This window comes from Chelonia mydas, chromosome 21, assembly GCF_015237465.2.
Source record: "Chelonia mydas isolate rCheMyd1 chromosome 21, rCheMyd1.pri.v2, whole genome shotgun sequence".
Taxonomy (NCBI): domain Eukaryota; kingdom Metazoa; phylum Chordata; order Testudines; family Cheloniidae; genus Chelonia; species Chelonia mydas.
In genome coordinates this window covers 2,618,699-2,634,149 of record NC_051261.2, presented here as the reverse complement: position 1 = coordinate 2,634,149, position 15,451 = coordinate 2,618,699, and positions in this window count along the sequence as shown.

Here is a 15,451-nt window from a genome sequence, read left to right as displayed (position 1 = left end):
CTGGCCGCCGGCACCGCCTCATGCCCGGCCGGCCCCCAGCCGCCTCTCCTCCGCAGGAGCGCCGCCGGGCGCGCAGGCTCCGCCGGGTGATTCGCCTTTGGCCACACAGGCTCCCGCAGCGACGGCTCAGCCCCGGCTCCGCCAGCGCCGCTGCTCCCCCGCCCCGGCAGCGCCCCTCTTCCCGCGGCGCCGGGGGCCGCTCCGCCCGCCGGGGCGAACGCGCTTGGCAAGGCTGCCGGCGGAGAGGCCGCGGGGCAGGGTGCCGATGAGACGGGCGGGCTGCGGGGGCCCGGGCGCAGCTGTGTGTGACAGCGACGGATCACCGGCCCGCGGGCGTTTGTTTGTCTAGCAGCTGGATGTGTGTCGGGGAGGGATAGGAACGTCCGCTGGCACTTGGGGGCTGCAGGGAGGGCTGCCAATGAAGGGATAAAACTCCTGACAAGTTTGGACTAGCAGGCGAGTTGATTAGCTGAGAGATGAAAATTCACAGCTCTGCTCTTGAAAGGGCCATGAGCTGCTGGAGATGTGTTTATGAGAGAGGAAAACAAACACACACACAGAGCCATCAGACAGATCTCCTCCTCACTTTCCATTAAAGGCTCTCTCCCCCCATCCTATACACCCTCTGTTCACACACCCGCACAGAGAACCAACTAGCCAGCAAGCTCTTTGGGACACAGAGTGTATCTTCACATCTGCATGCATGGACCATGGACCCCCTGATCCAGGTCTCTGCATGCTACCCCAATGCTACTGTTCATAGATTCATAGATACTAAGGTCAGAAGGGACCATTATGATCATCTAGTCCGACCTCCTGCACAACGCAGGCCACAGAATTTCACCCACCTACTCCTGCGATAAACCTCTCACCTATGGCTGAGCTATCGAAGTCCTCAAATCGTGGTTTAAAGACTTCAAGGAGCAGAGAATCCTCCAGCAAGTGACCCATGCCCCACGCTACAGAGGAAGGTGAAAAACCCCAGGGCCTCTTCCAATCTGCCCTGGAGGAAAATTCCTTCCTGACCCAAAATATGGCGATCAGCTAAACCCTGAGCATATGGGCAAGTTTCACCAGCCAGATACGACAGAAAATTCTTTCCTGGGTAACTCAGATCCCACCCCATCTAATAGCCCATCACAGTTCATTATTATTATGAAACTTGAGGGGGTTAGGAGGGAAGTTTTCTGCGGGGCGGGTGGGGGGAGCTATGTCATAACTGCAGGGTCCTTTGCAGCTCCCTCTGAAGCAGCTGGTGCTGGCCAGTGCTGGAGATGGGATACTGACTAGAGGGACCCAAGGTCTGATCTATCCTGGCAACTCCTATGATCCCAATAATAGCAGGCTGTTAAACAAGACAATACCCAGGGGGTGGCTAATAGTCAGAGCCATCTTTCATTTCCTAAAGTTCCCCAAAGCACTTTGCAATTTAAGCACATACCAAGGCTCATATACTTCTGCCACCACTGCAGAGTAGCTACCTCTGGGGTGCATCTCCTCTTCTGAGGTATGGCAGAGACAGTCAGCGTCCAGACAAGGGTAAGGACAATGAGCAGGGGCCGAGAAAGCCTTCCCTACGAGGAGAGTAAGGCAGTTAGGACTGTAGATGAGCTGAGTAAGAGATGACGTGACAAAGGTATATCAACAACAAAAAGTATTATAGAAGGAAGCCAGACCTGGATTTGACCTTCCCACAATAAAGCCCTAAAGGAGGGATGACACCAGATGAGTTAACTCTTTCTCTAGATGTACACGTCATGATTTTCAAAGCTACCCGGACACGATGGTGCTGGACTGTGACCTAGCGAGGATGGTGGAGGAACTGGGAGCTCTTATTTACCTTTTTTCAACAAGGGGGGCAACCCATCATTTAAAGTGTGCCAAACTTAAAATGGATACAAGCAAACACCTTTTTTTGCCATGTATAATTAACTTATGGAACTTCCTGTTACAAGATAATATCAAGGGCAAAAGCGTAATGTGATTCCAAAAAGGGCTGGCTATTTACCTGAATAAGAATACCTGGAGTTACACTAAGCATGGAAAGGTACAAGCAAGATCAGTCCTCTTACTTCAGGTCAGAAACCAACCACTAACTGCCTGGGGTTAGGAAGGAAAGGAGGCTGCTTTGCCTAGTGGTTAGAGCCCAGCATTGGCGACCAGGAGAGCTCTGCTTTTTGACTCTACCCCTGACTCAATGTGACTTTGGTGAAGTCACCCTGAATGTGCCTCAGTTCCACACACATACCCCGGTAGAGTGGGGGTGAGTCCCCTTTTTGCAAAGCACTCGGAGATTCTTGGAAGGATGGTGCTTTAGGCAAGTGTAAAGCACTCTGATTATCACTATTCCAATTCACTTGTGCGTTTTGAGTCTCTGTACATACACACACACGCTCAGGTGAGGCAAGCCTTGTCCAGGCAGCACAGATGCTGGTGGACTGTGCAGCTAGGAAATGGAATTCCCTGACGCAGAAAACAAGCCTCAGGCAGGACTTCTCTGTTCCACCATTTCCGATAGCTGGATGCACTGACACCATTAACGTCAGTGCATTTGGGACTGAGCCTACCAGTCAGTCCCCTAGGACCCAGCCGTAGCATTGACCTTGCTGTGCATCTCCAGAGCGGGGCCTAGCATATGCCTAGATGCGCTTCCCCTTCAGCCAGAGGATAAAGGAAACCTGGAGAAGGGCACAGGGAAGGAAAGACAATGTGGTTTCTTAATTGTGCAGGGAGCTTCTTCTCTGATGGCTCTCTTCCCCCTTCCAAGTGCCTCTAAATAGCAGCCGGCATGGGGCATACAGTGCCTGGAGCTCATCTGGCTGGCAGCTGTTTGGTTTTCTTGCTGCACTGAGCCCACAGTGAGGTGCAGGTGGTGGGAGGGACACAGGGTGGAATCCACCATAGTTGTTACACAGATACAGGAAGTCAGGGCCACCCACAGGTGACTGCTCCCCAAGGCACCGTAAGGGCTCATTGCTGAGGTCTGCAAGATACAGCGGCAAGCAGAGAGGAATATGTGCACTTGCCTCTCTCCCATGCTGGGCCATTTGGGGGCCTGAGCAATTAAACACTATAAATCAGACAGTATGAAAACCAAGGTCAATACCCCAAAGCCAATGGGAAGCCGCATTGTGAAGAAAGATGACTGAGAGCATCACCATGGACAGCCGCGCCCCCACTGAACACGCACATGTAGAGTAGCAGCAACATGCATCTGTATTCTGGCTAGAAAGTGCCCTGTGCAAAGACCTCACCCCTCCGGAGCAAACAATCCCTGCGAGGGGCACAAATGCTCTGTGGGCCTGAGTCCTAACTGCTGGCCCCTTTAGCACCACCTGCACTGGGGAGTGGGGGGAGGCATGTCTTACACGCACTGTTGCAGCAGTTTAAACCTTTATGCCACTTCCATCACTGGCAATGCCCAGGGGCAATAAAGCAGGTGTAACTAACTGACTCCAACTCTCAGACAGCTTCATGCTGCCATCTCAATATAAAGTGACCTTCATGTAAGTGAGAATTGAGCCCTTCCTTTCCGGCCTGGTATTATCTTACACTCACTGTGCACTGGGCACTGACAACACAAGGTACAGGTCACCTGCTTGAGTGTGACCAGGTACATAGGAGCTATTGGGAAGTGGGGACACTAGGCTAACAGGCTGCACACCTGCCCCAGTCATGCAGGATTTACAGGATTTGGGGGCAACCAGTATCAGGGAACTCCATGCTCCCACTCCTGGGCCCAGGTTTCAGAGCAAGCACACCTCTCGCTGCCTGCCAGGATCTGAGCATCAGAACTGAATCCTATTGCACAAGATTGTACCTTGAGAACCGTGATGTGGATTAACAATTGAGGGGGAAAGAAATTGGCAAAGGGAGTTGAAAGCCCTTGTCGACTGATAGCCCATATTCATTGCTACCTTTGATGGTACAGATTAGCCTGTGACGGACAGAGATAAATGCATACAGCTGGAGGCAGAATTAATTGATTCAATAAGTTATGTAATTGCCTTGAAAATAAGGTAATGATTTGGCTCTTGGAATGCTTTGATCTTATCAGAAAGGCAAGAAATACACTAATAGGTTTAATTAGACATTTAGGATTACATTAATTCAGTCTCTTGGGTGAGATCTTTCAGGCAATTGGCTGTTGGTTGCAGACAGTGATTCTTTAATCAGATCTAATCTTTTTAATACCCACAGAGTTATGTGTGTGTGAGATTCATATATAATGTTAAAAGAAAAGGAGTATTTGTGGCACCTTAGAGACTAACCAATTTATTTGAGCATAAGCTTTCGTGAGCTACAGCTCACTTCATCGGATGCATTATGTGGAAAATACCAACAAATTTATTTGAGCATAAGCTTTCGTGAGCTACAGCTCACTTCACTGAATGCACCCAATGAAGTGAGCTGTAGCTCACGAAAGCTTATGCTCAAATAAATTGGTTAGTCTCTAAGGTGCCACAAGTCCTCCTTTTCTTTTTGCAAATACAGACTAACACGGCTGCTACTCTGAAACCTCTCATTATACATAATGTTGTATATATATTCTTTATGTGCAAGTATATGCACACATGTATATTATTTGGATGTGTAGTCATATTTATCAGTCTTTTCCACATGCTGTGGTAGACCTAAAAGCCACCAGTGATGGAGAATCCACAATCTCCTTTGGAAGCCTGTTCCAGAGATTAACCACTGTATAGTTAGAAAGTTTTTCCTAATATCTGACCTAAAACTCCCTTGCTGCAGTTTAAGTTGATAACTTCTTGTCTTACCTTCAGTGGCCATGGAGAACAATTGATCCCCATCCCCTTTATAACAGCCTTTAACACATATGAAAACTGCTATCAGGTCCCCCTCAGTCTTGCATGCACCTAGCAAAGCTAAATATTCTTTAACGAGTTCTTTCCTTATTCTGGCTTGCATCCCTCCCCTCCTGTTGTTAACATTAATTGTGTTGAGCATTTGTTCACAATTAACCTTTCAGTGAAAACTGAAGTGAAATAGGTATTAAACAGCGGCCTGCTAGGCAAGGCTGAGGCTTCTTAACGAGGCTTTGATCCCTAAGCCCTTTAGCACCCATTAACCTTAACCAGGGGGTGGGACTACTCAGGAAGACCAGGGCTTTAAAAAGCCTGCTCCTAAACAACCACAGCAGCTGGGGAACAGGAGTAGCTCACAGTGGAAGTTTTGTCAGATGAAGGAGGCATGATTACACAACCCTTGGGGTAAGTCTGTTGTCTTTTGGGTGTGGGTGTGCTGCCTGATGGAAATATACTGTGTGGTCTCTTTGTTTGGGGGACCATGTGCTGAGCCTAGTGGCCTGCTAGGCAAGGCTGAGAGCTTCTTCATGATGCTTTGACCCCATCAACCCTTAGCTAGGGGGCAGGGCAGGGCTACTCAGGAAAACCAGGGCTTTAAAGAGCCTGCTCCTAAGTGATCAGAGGAGCAAGTGAACAGGAGGGGCTAGCAGGAGTTTTGTGAGGGGGTCTAGAATACACTTATCATTCTTTTAAACCTAACAACAAAGGAATGAGCTGCAGGAGTAAAAAGATAATGCAGGTAGAAGCCCAGCAACTGAGTGGGGTTACTCAGTTTATTGCAGTCAGTGCAGCATGTATGATTACCTGCCCTACAGGCAGGTGGTGTATGTGTGCATTTGGCTCAAGCGGCTCCTGGCCCTCAGACTGCGTATGGGCTTTGGAGACCAGGGTGGCTGAGCTGGAAGAGCCAAGAGAGATAGAGGTACATGGAGGAGACTTTCTGGGACACAGTAGAACAGTCCCCCACCCCCCCAGTCTGATTGCCTCTGAGCTGTTGAGGAGGATGAAAGTCTCAAGGAAGGAGAACATCCAACTGGAGCAGAGGGAAACAATCCCATAGTTAGGACCCTCCTTCCACATGATGATGTGGTATCCTCTCACACTGAGGAGACCTCTCCAGGAGCGGGAACTCCAGTTATTAGGAAGACTGGCATTAGTCATGGGCGATAGCTGGGTTTGCAACGACTGGGAGAACTGTATAGTGACTTGCCTGCCTGGTGCGAAGGTTGTGGCTCTCTGGAGACCACTAGGTAGACTTGTGTGTAGTGCTGGGGAGGATCTCATGGTTGTTACCTACATGTACCACAATATCCTAGGGAAGGATAGGAGAGAGGTCCTGGAGGCCAAATCTAGGCTACTAGGTAAGAGATGGAAGTCCAGGACCTCCATGGCAGCATTCTCTGAAATGCTTCCAGTTCCATGCACAGGGCCAGTTACAGGCAGAGCTGCAGGGTCTCAATGTGTGGCTGAGAGGATGGTGTAGGGAGGAGGGGTTTAGATTTATTAGGAACTGGGGAACCTTTTGGGAAAGGAGGAGCCTATACGGGAGGGATGGGCTCCACCTAAAGCAAAATGGAACCAGATTGCTGGTGCAAAACATTAAAGTTTGTAGAGAAGCTTTTAAACTAAGGGCTGGGGGAAAGCTGACAGGTGCAGAGGAGCATTTGGTTTGGACAGACATTCCCTTAAGAGAGGATCTATTAATGGAGATTGTCTATGTCCTGGTAAGGAGGAGAGGATGGAAGATGATAAAATACAGGTAGGATCTGACGAGAAACAGTCAAATGAAACGTCCATGCCTAAGATGGCTCAAAGATAACAGGTTAAACACTTGTCAAGTTTTGCCACACTTTAGTGGCAGGATGAGTAATTGCTATTTATAGTCCTATGTACAATTCCCCCACCCTGGTTCTGTCTTGGCTATTTAAATTGTAAGCTCTTTGGGGCAGAGCCTAGCACAACAGGGCCCTGGGTTTCGTTGGTCCTTAAGCACAGCCATAATAAACCTGAGGAATAATAGGATGTCCATTTACCCAGATTTTTTAAAGTTGGCAATATGCTTTTGGCTCCTCCCTGATGAAGTGTGTGACAGACAAATAATCAGGAGCCAGGATACACCCTGCTCCGGAGGGGGACCATTCTCACTGGGACTGAGGGGATCTGCCTGTCATACTAGTTTCATTTACACACATTCCTCTGCATTAATTTTCCCCACAGGAGCCGATATCTGGCTGTACACTACAAGCTCTTCAGTCCAAAGAAGATCCAGATGTTATGTCTGTCTTGTCCTCCTGAGTAGGGTGTAACCTGAGGATGCATTTGAATAGAGTTTTTCAAACAGACCTGCCAAGAGCAAGAGAAATACTGCCAGATCTCTACCTGCAACACACACTTCTGTCTCCGAGACAGCCTTCCCCAGTAGGCAATGCACAGAAACGGCTTGGGTTTGTAGGCTCAGAATTGCTGCTAGAAACCCTGCTTGTGCTATTAGCTTACTATAGCTAAGCAAACAACAAAATGTTTTCTCTAATCAAAACAGCCTGTGGCAGTTCCCACTACATCAAGTGGTACAGGTGCTGGCCCTAGGGGTGCAGAGGTGCTGCTGCACCCCCTGGCTTGAAGTGGCTCCATCATACACAGGGGCTTAGTTTGGTTCAATGGCTCTCAGCACCCCCATCGGGTGGAACAGGCCTTCCCCTTAGCTACAGATCTGAGTCACAAGATGTCCAGGGACCATCCTGTGACACCGAGGCCTGCAGAAACATCAGCTCAGGGGAAATCATGCTGCACTGGTTAGCCCTTAGTCTAGGACAGGGGTTCTCACAAGAAATATCTTGGTGATCTCAGACTGCAGTCACCAACTATTGCTGGTGACCACTTTGACACAGTTTCCTAAAATACTGTAACTTTAGGAAAAACAAATAAATATGCACATATACATGTCCAAATCATTGTAACTGATACAGGGTTTTTGCAAACTCAATAAAAATGTACAGTTTTCTGTTTACTGGGTCTAAACAGCATAGAAATGTACATTGTATATTCTTGTCCTTTTTTTGTTTGCTTTTCTTTTTTTGGTTGCTTATTTTTTTAAGATGTGCTAGCTAGTAAGTCTGTTTCTGTGAAAAGGGGTATTTGTTAATCTCCTTTCAAAGCAGACTCGCTAGCTAGCAGGAGGTAGTGAAAAGTAATATTAAACATACAGATATCACTTTTCACAACAGACTTAATCACCTCTACCAAGCTGGGGGACAAATTAAGCCCTGGAGGGGGAGGTGAGTAGGGTGGCAACTTGGGGCCAGGGGTGGAGAACTCAGTAAGGCCCAGGGGTGACAGCCAGGGGGAGTGGTGAGCTGGGGACTGGCACTCATTGCTGCATAGCTGGGGCTGGATCATGTGGCCCTATGGGTGGAGTCCAAAACGCTGCAGCTGGCTTGCGGGGGCAGAGCCTACTGCTGTAGGGCCTGAGCCCCACAGCCTGTCTCATCCTCCAGTGTTTGTGACTCCCAAGGGGCTAGGGCCTAACTCTTCCTGGCAGCACTGAGAGAGGGACCACTGCTTTCTCTGTACCCTACCCCCATCACCACCCAGCAGGCTGCGGCTGCACGAAGAACACCTGGTGGCCACAGAGATGATGGTCTAAGAGCACAAGGCTTGAGATCCCTGCTCAGTGAGAAGGAAGCACACACTAGTCTGGCCCCTTTCCTTAGCTTAGCCCCACTTGCTGTGGGCAGTCCTGCAAATCAAAGATCGCATCCTCCCTGTCCTGGTTCCCTGCTGCTTCAAGTCAGCAGGGAAATAACTTTGGACACTAACACCCAGGAAAACTCCTGACCTCTGGTGTTGTGGCATGACTAAAATTTCAGCAAGATCTTAATCTTTTCTTGGCTAAGCCTCCAGGAAGTTACATAAAGCACCTGTCCTTTCTCTTCCACAGGGCATTGTGTCCTAGCCCTCCAAGGAGACCCTATGCTCCACAGGGAGCTTTCTCCTTTCCCTCAGCTCCCCCAGGGGCAGAACAGGGAGGCCTGAGATGGTTCTGCCTGCAGTCAATGGAAGGGATGCAGGGTGAAAGCTACCCCCATAGAAGGAGCCAGCCCACCATCTATGCATAATGTATGTCCCTGGGCCATGGACAGACCTGCTACAGGCACTCTGTGAATTTCACTCTGGAGAACATACAAGAAGGAAGTGAATCTGCTCTATAGCCACTTGTGTAGTGACATCACGCAGTATTTAGCTTGGCCACTCTGCCCCTCCTGCGTGTGTACATACAAGGAGAGAAGCCGCTAAAACAATATTTATATTAAAAAAAACCCTGCCCCATCAAACACAGGCAATTTTGCTTCATGTTCTGGGAGTGCATTGGTTGATTTCCTTTCCCTAGTCATCCTAGTGCAACAGCTAAGCCCTTCCCTTTGTTGACCTAGGTTCTTGACAAATCTCGTGTGTGTGTGTGTGTGTACACACTGAAAGGGCCTTACTAAGAAACAAATCCATACATGCTCCGTAACATCTTTTAAAAGCAAAATCCCCAAAATTACTTTTTCTTTTGGAAAAAGATGCCTGGAGGAGAACTAATAATGAAGGATGAAAGCTTAATCCTTGAAGTAGAATAGGACTTCACCACGCGGGGAAAAATGTATAAACATGGCAGTTGTTGCTTAGTGTATTAGGTGGGGGAAAAGACCGTGTGGAAGAACTGAGAAGGTAACTTACAACGTTACATTTTAATGATTTGGAGGAAAGTGATTTAATGGTACTTTCATTTCTGAAAGACTCTAGACTTATAATTTAAACATTAATTAGTGCAAGCAACAGGGAAAAAATGAATTCAGTGTATTCTTGGCAAATCTAGACCTACCCTAGCTAACTCCTGCTGGCCTTTTATAAGTGAAATGTTAGGAAAAATAAAGGAAGCTCAATATGCGTGTAATTCAGCAGGATGATACGTATTTAGGTTGTGGAGTATTCCCATGAGCACCAGTGGCTATGCTGCAATCTTTAATGCAGCTTATATTTTGGCAAATAAAATACCTACATCTTTCATATTTTTTTTCTTCCCTTGTTTCATAAATATTGATACTAATGGGCAATTCCATACAATGTTATGGTGGGAGTTCACATGCTGGTGTGTGGGCTCTGGCAGATAGGCAGAAATGTGCAGACCTCCCTCTGAGCAGACCTGCCATTTCAGGGGAAAGACCTGCCATTTCCATCTCAGAGTGGAACAAACCCAGAACAGAAGAAGCAAGAGCAGGTATAGCTGAGCTGACAGTGAGCTGAGAAAAGAATTCAGAAGATTTGAATACATTGGCTCAGGCTGTGTTCATCACCCTTGTGTGTTCTCTTACAGTGAGGATATCCAGAAACACTTCTACTGGCAGGAACTTTTGTGGAAACAACACATTTTAAAGGGACTGGTGGGGCACATTCACTGAAAGAATTAAATTCACCCTGTGCAGAGAGCTTGGGCTCCATTCAGGCCTTAGTCTGAAGGCTTAAATGGCATTTAACTGGTGCATGATCCTTGTGTGGGCATCCTTCACAGGAGTGAATTTCACCCACACTGAATTCTGAACTCATCAGCACCGGTATTTGTACTGGAAACCTAAACCCAACGATCACCAGTCAAGAGGAACAATACCACCTAACTTGCGTGACCCATCAGAACTAATCACATCTCAAACTCTGCATGCTACATGCACAACTTACAGACCAGGAACTAGTCACAGGAAGTAGCCAGTGAGCGATATGAAAGAGCAAATAAAAGTGATTAATGGACAGTTAATGCCTTTGCAGGTTTATTTCTGCATATCACATTTCATGTCAAAAGTGCATTTTCTGTATCAGATCAAACTTCAGCTCATTGTCTCCCAATGAGCTGTAAAGGACAATACAACAAAGAGATGAGCATCTATTGTTCCCTCAGAGCATAGTTTACCGAGTGAGTCACAGAGCTGGTCAGGCCCTAGGAGACACAAAGATGGAGTGGAGTGGAGCTTTTTAAAAGCTAGAGTTTAGAAACAACGCAAAGAGCTATGAACTGCTGAACAAAAGCGGAAATAGGAGGAAATGAGCAAAAATAACCCAAGACCATGAGGAGTGGGCGGTGGATACAGAACCTTTCCTCCTGACGTGATTAGGGTGAATGTTTTTCAGGGTTGCAGTGACAAAAAGTCTTTGCACTCTGGTGATGGGTGGGGGGGGTCCTCAGCGCAGCGCTTAATGGACAGGTGCCCACATAACACCAGCAGAATTAGTGCTAACTACCCCAGTTTCTTTAGACTCAGATGAAGACCAAAGACTGAATGAGGCAGAACTCCCCTACCCGTGATCCCTCCAGCTCAGGGCTGAGAATGAGACCAGCTGGAATAGCAATTTGGAAAAGCTTGCCCTGCTGCTGCCTAAATTGTACTTGATGTAAACCCTTTGAAGTCAATGGGCTTTTGGATTGAGCCCTGTACAGCTAGTCCCCAGGTCTGCCATTCAAACAATTTTTGTGAGACTAAAAATTCCCTTAGGATAAAAGAGAGAGAGAAAGACAGTGTGACCCAGAAAAAGGAGCGGGGGGGGAGTTTAAAGAAGCAGATCAGGAAAGAAAATAGAAAGGTAAAAGATTCTATTGAAGAAAGCAGTTTCTTGACACAATCCCTGCCACCTGCTCTCAGAATCATCATCAACCAAACCATTCTTCTTCAAAGCCAGAGAAAGTCTGTTTAAATCAAACGTGCACCCCAGCAACAAAGCAGTTCCAGTCAAATGAAACCAAACGCTCTGCAGGTGGACAGCATAAAACACAAAATATTACATTTTCTGCAGAACAGCAATAAAACAAAAAGCAGGAATAGCGGAGGAAAAGATCAGAACAAAAAGACACATCCAAGTGTCTCTCTATGCCAGAGACATTCTGGCTGGGGATAAGAGCTTTAAGAGCTCTCCTAACGGATAGCACAGGAAAGGTGCGGAATGCCATGATATGGATGGAGAGACTGAGAGCTGCTGCTTTCTTCCAAAACGTAATTCTACCTGTGCAGAGGTGAAAAGAACAGCTCTAGCTCAGGACGAGTTCTGGGCTCAATGGAGGAACCACTGAGCAGAACCCGCTGCTGGGTTTCTGTGCAGCAGGTCAGACCAGAAGATGACAACTGTCCCTTCTAGCCTGAACAACCCTATTAAGGTTTCTGTCAAATACCACAACAGCAACTGGGCTGAAGAGGAACAACCGCAGTCTATGCCATAACCCTCTGCATCTCACCCCGATGAGCTGTGGCACATTTGAAAGGGAAGACCAAAGTGACCATTCTGGCTTCCCCCCAGAACTGACCAGAGCAGATCCGCACAAGCTGTAGGCCTGAATCTCCTTCCACTTGCTCCTGCATAATGCCACTGACTTGGATGCTGACGCTCCGGATTTACACCGGTGTAAGTGGACCAGAAACAGGCCCTATTCAGTTATTTCTCCCAAGAAAATAACCACAACTCCCCCACCTCTCCAAAACAATCAACTAAAACGAAAATGTTGCTTTGGATTAAAGGCAAGAAAGAGTCTGATATGGACCATAGAGTCCACTTAGCGCATGGTGTCCCCGGGCTTGCAGACAACACTGCACACAATACAATACAGCACAATGCTTGTAGCTAGAGCTAGGCATGAACCGGATTTTTCATTTCACAGGAAAACGTTGACTTTTTTTTCATTCTGAAACCGATTAAAATCTTCAATTTTTGTTCCCATAAAACAAAATGTTGGGGGGGGGGGAAATGTTTTGGGTGGCCAAAAGATTTAGTTGTAAAATCAAAATGTTTTGTTCCAATTTTGACTTTTTAAAATGTTTATTATAATATAAAAATTTGTAAAATTAAAACAGTCATTTGAAATGAAAAATCAAAATGTTCTGTTCTAAAAAGGTCAGAACAGAACATCTAGACCTTATTGAAGGGCTTTTTTTTCCCAATTGTTCTTTTGAAACAAAATTTGGTTGAAATCAACACTTTTCCATGAAGCTTTTCACTCTTGACAAATTGCCGTTTTCTAGTGGAAAAACATGCCAGGGGGACATTTCCAAGCAGCTCTCCTGATAGCACACTGCCTGGGCACCAGTGGCTGGAGTGCTCAGATCAGAAAATGATATAATTAGTTAAAATCAGATGGAAAAGTGCAGTCCCCACCTCCCCTGAACCCCCATCAGTGTCCAGACTGCCCCCAAAGGCAAGCAATTTGGATCGAAGGAAAATTCAGGGTTGTTCTCTGCAGTATAGTGACATTACTGAGACTGATCCAAACTTCCCCCAAATTCAGGCACTTTCAGATCCAGGGTTCTGGGTTGGATCCACCTCCAGCTGGAAGTTTAAACCCTTAAAACCAGCTCACCATACATTAATCCCATTTGACCAAGAGCGAAAGGGTTTAAACTAGGCTCCTTCTGGCCCTTCACCGGTTCACTGGTGTTTTAGTATTGCTGCCTCTTGAGGGTTAGTGAAGTTTCACGTGGGTGGCTGATAACGTGACCACCTCGTACCATCTCCCGGGCCTCGCTCAGGATCAGCACTCACAAGGCTGATGCAGTCAGAAAGGCAGAAATGGGATTTGACAAGGCGGCCAGTAATTTGATATGTTACAGGTGTTCCGCCCAACACACTGATTGACTTTGACGTAAGAAGCCAGTCCTTTCTCTTAACCACTTTCCAAATGCCACCAGCCGATAATCTGCACAGCAATTCTGGGAGGGAGTTAACTCTTGCAAGGCAGGGAAGGAAACCTCTATGCATGTCCAGCAGCCAGACAGCCACCTGGCTCTTGGTTTGCCTGCCACCCCATACAAATCCTACCCCATGCACTCCTGCTACAGAATGGAAACTAATCTTTCAGTGCATGGGAGGCAATGCCCAGGAGGAGAGCGTATGCGCACTTTGCAGCCCTTCAGTTCACTTCCCAATCAGTACAGTGCAAGCCACGTGTTTTCGATTAGTCTACGTTTCTCTAATCTAGATGCAGATGCTCCCCTTGCCCCCAGGTTCCAGACTGGGATCATGACAGCTTCCACACACTCCACGCCTGCAAAGAGCTGGTTAGTTTCATATCTTGGCACCTGCGGAGCTGCACAGCATCAGAGTCTCTCTGAGAGAAGATGGGAGCTCGCCCCAAATGCTCTGTAGCACTTGTTCTCTTTGGGAGGCCTGCATCTCATCAGAGGGATTAAGAGTGCCCTGGACCCAGAGGGGAAGGATTCCAATTCACTACTGGAGCTGTGGATGGGCACTGCCATTAGAGAACATCTGGCATTGGGCTCACTGGTAGGATGACCAGGCCTACAGTCAACAGGGTGATGGGGGTGCCAAATACGTCCTCTTTAGACACTATTCAGTAGTAAACTGGAATCCATCTCTTCTGCCATTCAGGGCTCCAGCCCTTTCGCCCCCACACTGCTCCCTATGCCAGGAATAGCCTCCCTTTCCTGGGACCTCAGGGGATTTCCCTCTCCAGTCCTCACTCACGTCCTCCCGCTGATCTCCGCTCCCAGGTGATCCACTCCTGGCTATTTAAAGAAAAGAACAATCCCTGTCTGATCCGGTGAGATGCCGATCTCCCTCCACAGGATAAAGACATTTGCATGAGAATGAGGGGTAAGGGCATGTAGGCAGCAAAACTACCAATCACTCTATGCTCACAGCTTGGTTTTACAGCCTTTACAAGTCTTTACAAGTCAAAAACTTTTCAAACATTGCATCAGAGACATATTTGCAGACCCACTTCCACCCCCACTCCACCCCCCGGTTCTGGGATAGACATGCTGTCCCTACATACAGTCCAAAACATCCTGAGCCCTCAGCATCTGGTCCAACAAGGACAGACAAGCTCTCGTCACTTTAATTATTGGTTTTGGTTTTTTTTTTTTAAAAAAAAGCCTTTTACACTATCCAGAACACAACCTGCTCTGCATTTGCTGACCGAGCTCAGAAATGCTGTTTACTGTTTCAGATTCCAAGCCTCTCCTCTCCAAATGTCTTTAAGATGTATGTCCTCATATGCCATTTCTCCCTCTGGTAGCTGTCTCCCCTCAGGTGGATCTGGAATACGTCAAAGCAGGAAATAAAGTTGTTCATGAAAAAAAGGGCCAGGGGTTAGACTCCGTGTCAGGTAAGGAGTTGACAGAGAGCGTAAGCTCCTTTGCCTGGTGATTCGGCCTGTCAGGTTTCGGCACTAGGACAGGAATCAATCTGCGCAAATGCAGAAGTGACATCTGCTCCTAAGCCTGTCATTCCTCCACTCTGTGTCTCTGGGAAAGGCACTCAGGGCCACTGGGTTTCTAGATAGGCCGCTCATTCTGGTTGCTTCAGTATCTGGGTGCCCAACGTTAGACACCTCAGACTGGACTTCCAGAGACTCTGAGCACGTGCAGCTCTCGCTGACGGCCTATCTCGCGTGGAGACAACCCAGAGGAAAGGCTCCTTTCAGCCACTCTCTGGGCCTCAGTGCCCCCATCTGAACAGCCACAGCAACGAAGGCGCCACCACCCAGAGGCACACGTTGTTAGGGGGAATGCCCAGCTGCAATAGCCGCCAGAGAGCCAATTCCCTGAGCGGATTCACTAAGCAGCAGCAGGACGAACCTAAAACTCTCC